This window comes from Artibeus jamaicensis, unplaced genomic scaffold, assembly GCF_021234435.1.
Source record: "Artibeus jamaicensis isolate MK-2021 breed Jamaican fruit bat unplaced genomic scaffold, CSHL_Jam_final contig_3126, whole genome shotgun sequence".
NCBI classification, from domain to species: domain Eukaryota; kingdom Metazoa; phylum Chordata; class Mammalia; order Chiroptera; family Phyllostomidae; genus Artibeus; species Artibeus jamaicensis.
This window is the reverse complement of record NW_026521723.1, coordinates 13,094,237-13,102,646: the sequence shown is the minus strand read 5'-3', so window position 1 is coordinate 13,102,646 and position 8,410 is coordinate 13,094,237.

Here is an 8,410-nt window from a genome sequence, read left to right as displayed (position 1 = left end):
TTTCATGAGGGAGTGTAATATATTAGAAAGAGCAGTGGACTTGACATCAGAAAAGCTGGTTTTAAATTCCAAGCTGTGTGATTTTGAGCAAATGACCTCGGTTGTCAGAGGTTCACTGTCTTCATTTATCAATCCCAATGCTTGCCTCAAAGGTTAATTATGGACATTAGATCAGACAAAGCACATAAAATATATAGTAATACAGGCAAATCCAGCATTTGGGGTGCCTAAATCTTGTTTAATTTAAAAGATCCTATTTAAGGAGAAGAATAACACTTTTTTACTACAGAACAATCTGTTGAAAATAAATATTTCTTTAGAATGAGATAAAACTCTCAACAAATAATAGGAAGCTTGGAGTTTCAGGTCACTTTCTTCTGTAAATTCTTCAAGCAATTTACCAAAAATGCTTATATGCAAAACTGTCCTGATTATGACTTGGCTTTCCACACCCATCAAGAACATGCTAGAACCCCAGAAACTCACAGCATTCACAGGGGTCCCTACAGGTGAGAGGCCCTGAAGCTTAGTGTTACAGTGTGGCAGTGGCAGTGGGAAGGTAGTAACACACAGGGGATTGATCAATAAATACCTATATTAAGGATGATGGGAGCTAAGTTTCTCATTGTCAGAGCAGGAGGAGGAAATACTGAAAACAGAGTGAACTCTAATGTTATGATAGGATCAGAGGTATTGGTATAAACTCATACTTTTCACTGTAGACAGATACAAATAGAGCTGGTAGGTGACAGATAGACAAGTGGTAGATAAATGCAGATGTGAGTGTATGCCCATGTATGTGTGTGTACACATATGTAATCTGAGCCCTATCCACTCAGAGCAGCAACACCCCCAAAATGATGAGCTCACTCAGCTCCCAGAACTTTCTAAACACCATTCTTCAATAACAGCAACTAGGGTCCTTGGAGAAGTGGCTGCTTTCAGGGCTGGGGATAGAACATACAAAATAAACCTGGAGTGTTTTTTTTTGTGTATGTCAAAAGTTTTTATTTTAAAGGTGCAAAGAACAAGAGAGATATATAATAAGGATACAGAGGCCAGCTTGAAACAGCTGTGACTGGCCAAATCTGGGACAATTTGAACATTAAAATAAATCATGATGGCAACAGATTACAGGTCATTACATAAAACAGCTTAGTCCATACTAATATAAATAAATGAATAAACTGAAATTTTACTGAGGATGGAAATATTTACATAGTTTCAGAGTAACCTTCACCTTCCCCCAAACACACACACACACACACACACACACACACATGCACACGGAATACTCATTAATTACACACGGAAAAGAGGAGCTGTGCGGTGGAGAAGGCCGGAAGACACTTTGATCTAGGGATCAAAGTGAACATCCTCGGCACTGGAACAAATCGAAATCATGCGCCACCTGACAGGCCGCGGTGAAAGGAGCATCGCATCACTTCTGTAATATGCGTCCTCACAGGAAACATAGAGGAGCCCAAATCAAGGGGCATTTGACAAGACAGTTGGCCTGTAACCCTCAGCACTGTCAAGGTCCAGACCCAGGAAAGACCGAGGCTCCGGTCCAGACTGAAGGAAACCGAAGAGACGTGGCCACTAAGCGCAGCTCATGTTCTGAACTAACTCATTTTGCTGTAAAAACCATAAGATGGGAGCAAAGGATCGATGTTAGTTCTTGATTTTGGTGCCTGGAATGTGGTATGTAGAAGATACTTTTTAAAAGCACACAGTCATGGGTTATGGGTGATGAAGCACTGTGCTGGTGGCTTATTCTCCAATGACTCAGGGGAAATCTCTTTGTATTAAACTCCCAAATTTTCTGGAAACTTAAAATTATTTAAAAGTAAAAAATACGTATTAAGCATAAAATAAAAGTAATAGATTATGCATTTCATGAGAGCGGGAGTGGAGTTGTATATTCCTTTTGAATCCCTCATAGAAACTCATAGATCTGGACATAGTATAAGTATTTAATAAACACTGTTGAAAGAAAATTTATTCAGTGAAATGGGCAGTGAAACATTATTTAAAGAATTGGACTCCCACAAAGGTTGCCTCGATTGAAGGACTAAGAAACAGTTCACACGAGGCACACCATCTCTGCTGTGCACACGTGCACACACGCAGAAGAATTTGATCTCGAAAGCTAATAGAATTTACAACAAAATTAATGTGTCAATACTTAGTTAAAAAACAAACAATTTTGTTCCTTAATAATTCATCTTATAAATAGTAAAAAGTAAAAGAAACACTAAAAAGTACAATTATTTTAATCTATACAAAAATTGTAGGACTAACCCTAGAGGTAAAAGAGATGTGATTTGATATATAAATCAAAACAGTGATGTGAAAAAGCTAATACTCACTTATACTGTACAGAAACCCTAGTTTTGCAATCCTGCATTTCTTATTTGTAAGTTATGGTCCTATTGGAGAAGCAGAGCCACTGTGGAAAGTACTCACTTAAATATCAGTACCCTTCCCTTCTTCCATTCCCGCCGAGCCCTCTACTCTGCATTCCCTGTGAACCACTGGAAGAGTCACCCTGGAGGCCTCTTTGATCTTCACCCACTTCAGCAATCCTTGACCTTCCACATATAGGGTGGGGCAAAAGTAAGTGTATAGTTGTTCATATGGAAAATAATACAATAATTAACAAATAATAATAATAAGAATGAACTATGTTTCATGTACTCAAAACTGTAAAGCTACTTTTGCCCCATGCTGTATACTGGAAATTGCAATACCTCCGGAGGACCTCTATGATACATCCCAGGGCATGAGTATGTATTGCCTAAGGGAGTCTTTATAAGAAACAGACACCAGCTTTTCTGGTTCCGCATTCAAAATTTCACCTTGTTTTAACAAGGATCCCAAGGAATTCTGCAAGCTGGTAACAACTGATATTCAGAGCCTGGCACTTACCCTGCGGTGATTATAGACTTGTTGTTCCAAAACTTCTGACTTAAAGTTAAACACATAAATAAATTACCATAATCCAGACTGTCTCCTAGTGTTTCATACTAAATAAATATTTAAAGAAAAGGGTGAATGGTTTGAAAGCATAATGTGTTGAATAATATAATGGGCTATAGGACCGGGTCCTGACAAGGAAGTTAGAATCAGAATTGGCCACTGGCCCAAAATGAGAGCTGTTCATCTTTCTACAGATATAATAACTGTAATGCCCCTTCACTGAGACCTCAGTATCTGTGGGCTCCAAACTGCACATTACACACCTTGACTAGAAAAAATTATTTGAGTATGTATCCTCAAGCATGTATATTTATTTGCAAAGTATACCATTAAATTTCCGTACTAATGCTATATATATACAATTAGAAACACACACAAATAATAAATCTTTAATAAGGTGAAATAAAAATATAAAATAGAAATTCTAATATTACCATTTTGAACTCTATTATATCAGCTAACCCATACCCTCCTTTAGAGACCACTGATGACATGAATAGACCAATATATTTTTAAATATTTAACAGGCAGAAAGTTTAGCTGTGGGTGTCACAACATGAGCAAGTACACAAATGAATTCTCCCGGGTTTTGGCACGACCAAGGAAACAGGGATGAGAAAGAGCCAGAGGGTGTCACCGCCACCCAGCAGCACCTTGCTATCCTCCCAGCAGATACAGGGAGGAAGCACAGCCATAGGAGATGAATGAAGACTGCAGCAAATTCCCTTGAGACAGAAGGAATGCTCTCTTCACGTTACTACACTGGACAATGAAAAGGGAGTCCAGCTGGACAAGTGGGGTAGGGACTGAGTTAAGATGAAAATCTGTATGCTGACTAAGGCTACTCTCTCTGCTTCGGGGCTTGAATGAAGCTGCAAAGTGTGGGATCTGGCTCTCAGCAGCTGCACCAAACATTTGGGTAACATGAACTGGGAGTGTAGGGTAATTGCTACATTAAGAGGCTAAATTTGATTAAGGAGAGACAGAAGATGGAAAGGAGAGAGCAGGTAAGTGTCTCTTTTCCCTGCAGGAGGCTATTAGACCAGCCCACCCCACCTAGCTACTGCTCTAGATTCAGCTCTAGAATCTATGCCTAGATTCAGCATAATCTAGCAATAGCCTGTTTTTGAAGAAGTGTGGCTAGCTCACTAACATGCCCCATTTGGAATGATGCTCCGGTCACATTTGGAGCGTCCCCTCACTTCCACCTCCTGTGCTGAAGTTCCATAGCTGATGCCTGGACCAAGTGTCCCCACACATTCTTTGGGCCAAAAGACATTAGATTCAAAGGCTATTCCCCCAACACTAGACAGCTGCCTACAGCTGGTCAAAAAGAAGAGCTAGATCAAGGTCTTTTCCCAGGAACTTGGGTTTGTTCAACTCAAACGAGTAACCTGTTATTTGTTGGTGCTGAGTTGTTAATTCTGAGGGCTGGAGTGGCTGCTTTGGGTCTTGGTGGTAAAGCCTCCCTAAAGAGGAAAACATAGCAGATACAAAAATGAGAGAGAGACAGAGAGGAATCAGCTGTCTTTGTTTCTCTGCAGTTTCTAGGTTCATTTCCAACAAAGCCCAGATAGTCTTTATTTCTTATATTTAAATTATTGAAGTCCCCTGTGTATCTGTAATTCCTTTTGTAGTATCAATGTATGTGGGTATCTGTTCCCTCTAATGAACAATCTCCTGACTAAAGCATAATTGGTACCCAGTGTCTATCACAAGCTTAGCTGAGAGAGCTGGTAAAGCCTGAAGGTTGGTGGTGCAATGCATCCATTTCTCCAGATACTATAAAAAATCTGCTCTGAATTAAGTCAAGACAACAGAGCGCTGCTAACTAGATGGATTTTACATGGCCAAGGCATCTCAAAGTCATACAGAGCAGTGTTTTCTGTATTGTGTCTATTGTGATGCTGCCAGCCTTTATTTGAAGAACTCTTTAAGAAGCAGCTCTATGAAATGCATTGCCTTAAACATAAGAATGTCATTGGGGTATCTGTTCATGACAGTGTGGTATCCTTTTGATAAAACCCTCAGGAGAAATGTCTGTATAGTCTAAACAATGAGCCCATTCTTCACTGAGAAAAACTTGTTTGCCAAGACTTTATCGTCTTAGAATTTATATAAATGGATGCTAGAAAGCTTAGAATAGTAATCTGTTGTTGCATTAGTTTCATTCCTGATTCTAATTTAGGTCCTGACTTGATGCTTGACTTTTTTCTTTCTCATTTGCTTCTAATTTATATTATCTTGAAGTATGACATGTAATTCTGAAACTATCTTAAATCTTTTCTGTAAAATACCCCTAATACCAATGACTCAGAAAGCAAAAAATGGTGTCATTACTTACATTTATAAAAATGAACTTGAAAAAGTTAAAACAGCTAAACTCACACAAACTAGTAACTAGTTTTTGATATGAGCCAAGCATTCTAAAGTAAAAGTCTAGTGAACTGGCTAGGTTTCAAAATCGTTGCCTGTTTCTGTATTCCCTAGTCAAAGTCACACCTAGTCAGTACACACAGAGTCGTTACCAGATAAGCTCACGGAGAACATCAGGAACCCAGTGACAATCCATCGTAGTTTGCCTTTCATTGATCTGAAATGTTAACATCATTCTGGGACTCTCCTATAAAGCGTAGTCGTATTCAGTAATAAAAAGGCAATGCAAAAGTAGCTTTTAGCAATATGGTATGGTTGCAAAGCTATGGCTACTGATAGAATTGAGTTAAGTTTAGAAAGCCCCAGCCCCTTTATTTTTCTTTCTGAAGCCTGAGGGAAAGAGCAAGGTGAATTTTCTACAGGCTCTCTGAATTCATAGCAGAACGAGTGCTTTTTATATATCCTGTCAATGTCCTGACATTCCTCCCTACTTTTCCAATTTTCCTCTGTAATTTTTCTCCTTTTTTCTGATTACTACTATCTTTAAATTATTTAGACTTATGGTACAAGGAGACACTGTTCCTGGTCTGTAGATTTATTGCTGCCTACCCATGGTGGACTGTACAGTAAAGTGATGGAATCCGGACAGCTGACTCTGTGCTGCATTTCTGATTAAAGAACTAACCCTGCTGTCCCTGTAATGCAACCATGTCCAAATGGGAGTCTGTCATTCTTCCCGATAAACCAACTCTGTTTCCTCTCTTCTGTTTTTGATCAGAGGCAATATGGGAGGGGAGTCTCCTTAATAAGTTCTAGCATCCTCTTAGGCACAAGAAGCTCAGATTATGAGTATGATTTCATGAGAGGAAAAGAGGAAGTGGCCTCATGGGGTAGATTTTTGAAAACCACTAAGCTGTGAACTTTGGATTCTTCTATATACAACCACATGGGAAGAATCAATATGCTGCCAATTCACAGAATCATAAAGTTTCATGAGTGAGAGGGGCTTTAAACACTATTTAATGTCTTTTTACAGTTAAGGATATAGGCTCTGAGAAGTATGACTCCCTCCCCCCCAACCCAAAATCACAATTTATTGGAAACCGAGGAAACTGAGGCAATGGACAAAGGTCCAAACTCTTCAGTAAAGAATTTAAGGCAAGGGTGACCTATGCCGCTATATCTTTTAAGCCCCATTTCTCACTTTCTCCTCCCACGCAGTTTATAGAGCAGTCTCATTGAAGGCAACATGAATATTCAGACACCTGACACTTTGCCGATTCTATTTCTTCAGCCAGGAACATCCTTCCTCCTCATTTCTGCCTATTAAAAGCTGCTTTCTGATTCAGATCAAATGCTTTCTTTTCTATAAACTTGTCCCTGATTCTCCAATAAGATTATTCTAATCTGGGGAAATATAGAATTATAGTTAAGAACAGATCCGTTACTGAGACGAAACAGAATGTGTGCGTAGTCTTAAAGCATACCTCCCAAGATATTAATCCATTGCAAAGAAAATTTGTAATTTTATGGTAGAGAAATCTAGCAGACCTTAGCCAAGTGTCCAGGAATAGCATCACCAGTGGTAAGATATTGACATTAGCTACCCCCCTGAAATGATACACTGAGAAGGACACACCAGCCCTTCTATGACATTCATGCCCCCAAATGCTCCGTCCAACTGTGAGAAAACACCAGACAGACCAAATTGAGAGGGGTTTTACAAAACAATTGAGCGGTACTGGGCAAAATTGTCAAGGTCATGAAAGAAAAGGAAAGAATAAAGGTGAGTTCAGACTGGAGGAAACCAAAGAGACACAACTAAAAGCAATACATAATTTTGGACTTAATCCTGGGCCAGAAAAAAGACATTAAGGTAAAAATTTGATGAAATTCTCATAAAACCTTTAGTTCGGTTAATATTGTACAAACATTTATGTCCTGATTTTTCATAAGTGCACTATGGTTATGCAAGATGTTAACATTAGAGCAAGCCAAGTAAAAGCAATATGGGAACTTTGTACTATTTTTGCATCTTTTCTGTAAGTCTAAAATTATTCATAAATGAAAGGTTTAAAAACATTTTTAAAGAGAAAAGCACTTTCCCTGGAACCAGTCTGCAAAGATCTAACTCCTGGTTTACCACTTGTTACTTGTATGACCTTGAGCAGGTTGCATTTCTGTGCCTCTATTTCCTCATCCTTAAAACAGGGGTAATGATAGTATTTAACACATTGAATGGTTTTGAAAATTAAACGAGTTACAGCATGTTAGTGCTTTAAGACAGTGCCTGACGCTTAGTTAGCTCAATAAGCACTGGGTAGTTTTGTCGTTTTCCCCTATGTCATTTCTGCCTTCCTCCATGCTTTCACAGTACTTCCCATCTTTAACAGGTCATCCAACACATACTTTGTCTTATACTGCAGACTATTCCTAGGTTTTGGAGACAAGCTTATTTGAGTTCAGAATTGTGTTTTAATGTGAGTTTAGGCAAGCGACATAAACATGAATATTAATATGATGTCCATGTGACTGTAAGATTAAGTGATATAAAGTATAAAAAGTCCTGTGCAAAGCCCAATAACTCATAGAAAGCATTTGATACGTGTTATCTATGTTTCTACTTTCTCCCCTTCCAGAGAACTATAGATACACCTTATTCATCTTGGTAAGCCCTACTCTCCTTAGAACCTTCACTTCTAATACATGCACAGAAGAATACCACACACACATAATAGGAATAGCATACACACCCACTAGCACACTATGCACATAGTAAATGTTAAATTGGTGTTTTTTAAAATGAATGGGTACATGAAAAGTTTTATTCACTCCCTAAGCCTACACTCTGTTTTTAAGGAATGTGGCCCACACATACCAATGAAATGAGCTGAGATGGGCTGATCAGACAAGCTGTTCCAATAATTTACAATATGGAGACAAAGATACTGGATCAGCAACTCTAGAAGTTTGATCTGGATTATCCTGTTGCTCAGAGACTGAGAACACCTTTTTAGAACAGCGATTATGAGTCGTGAGTAGAATAGAAAAG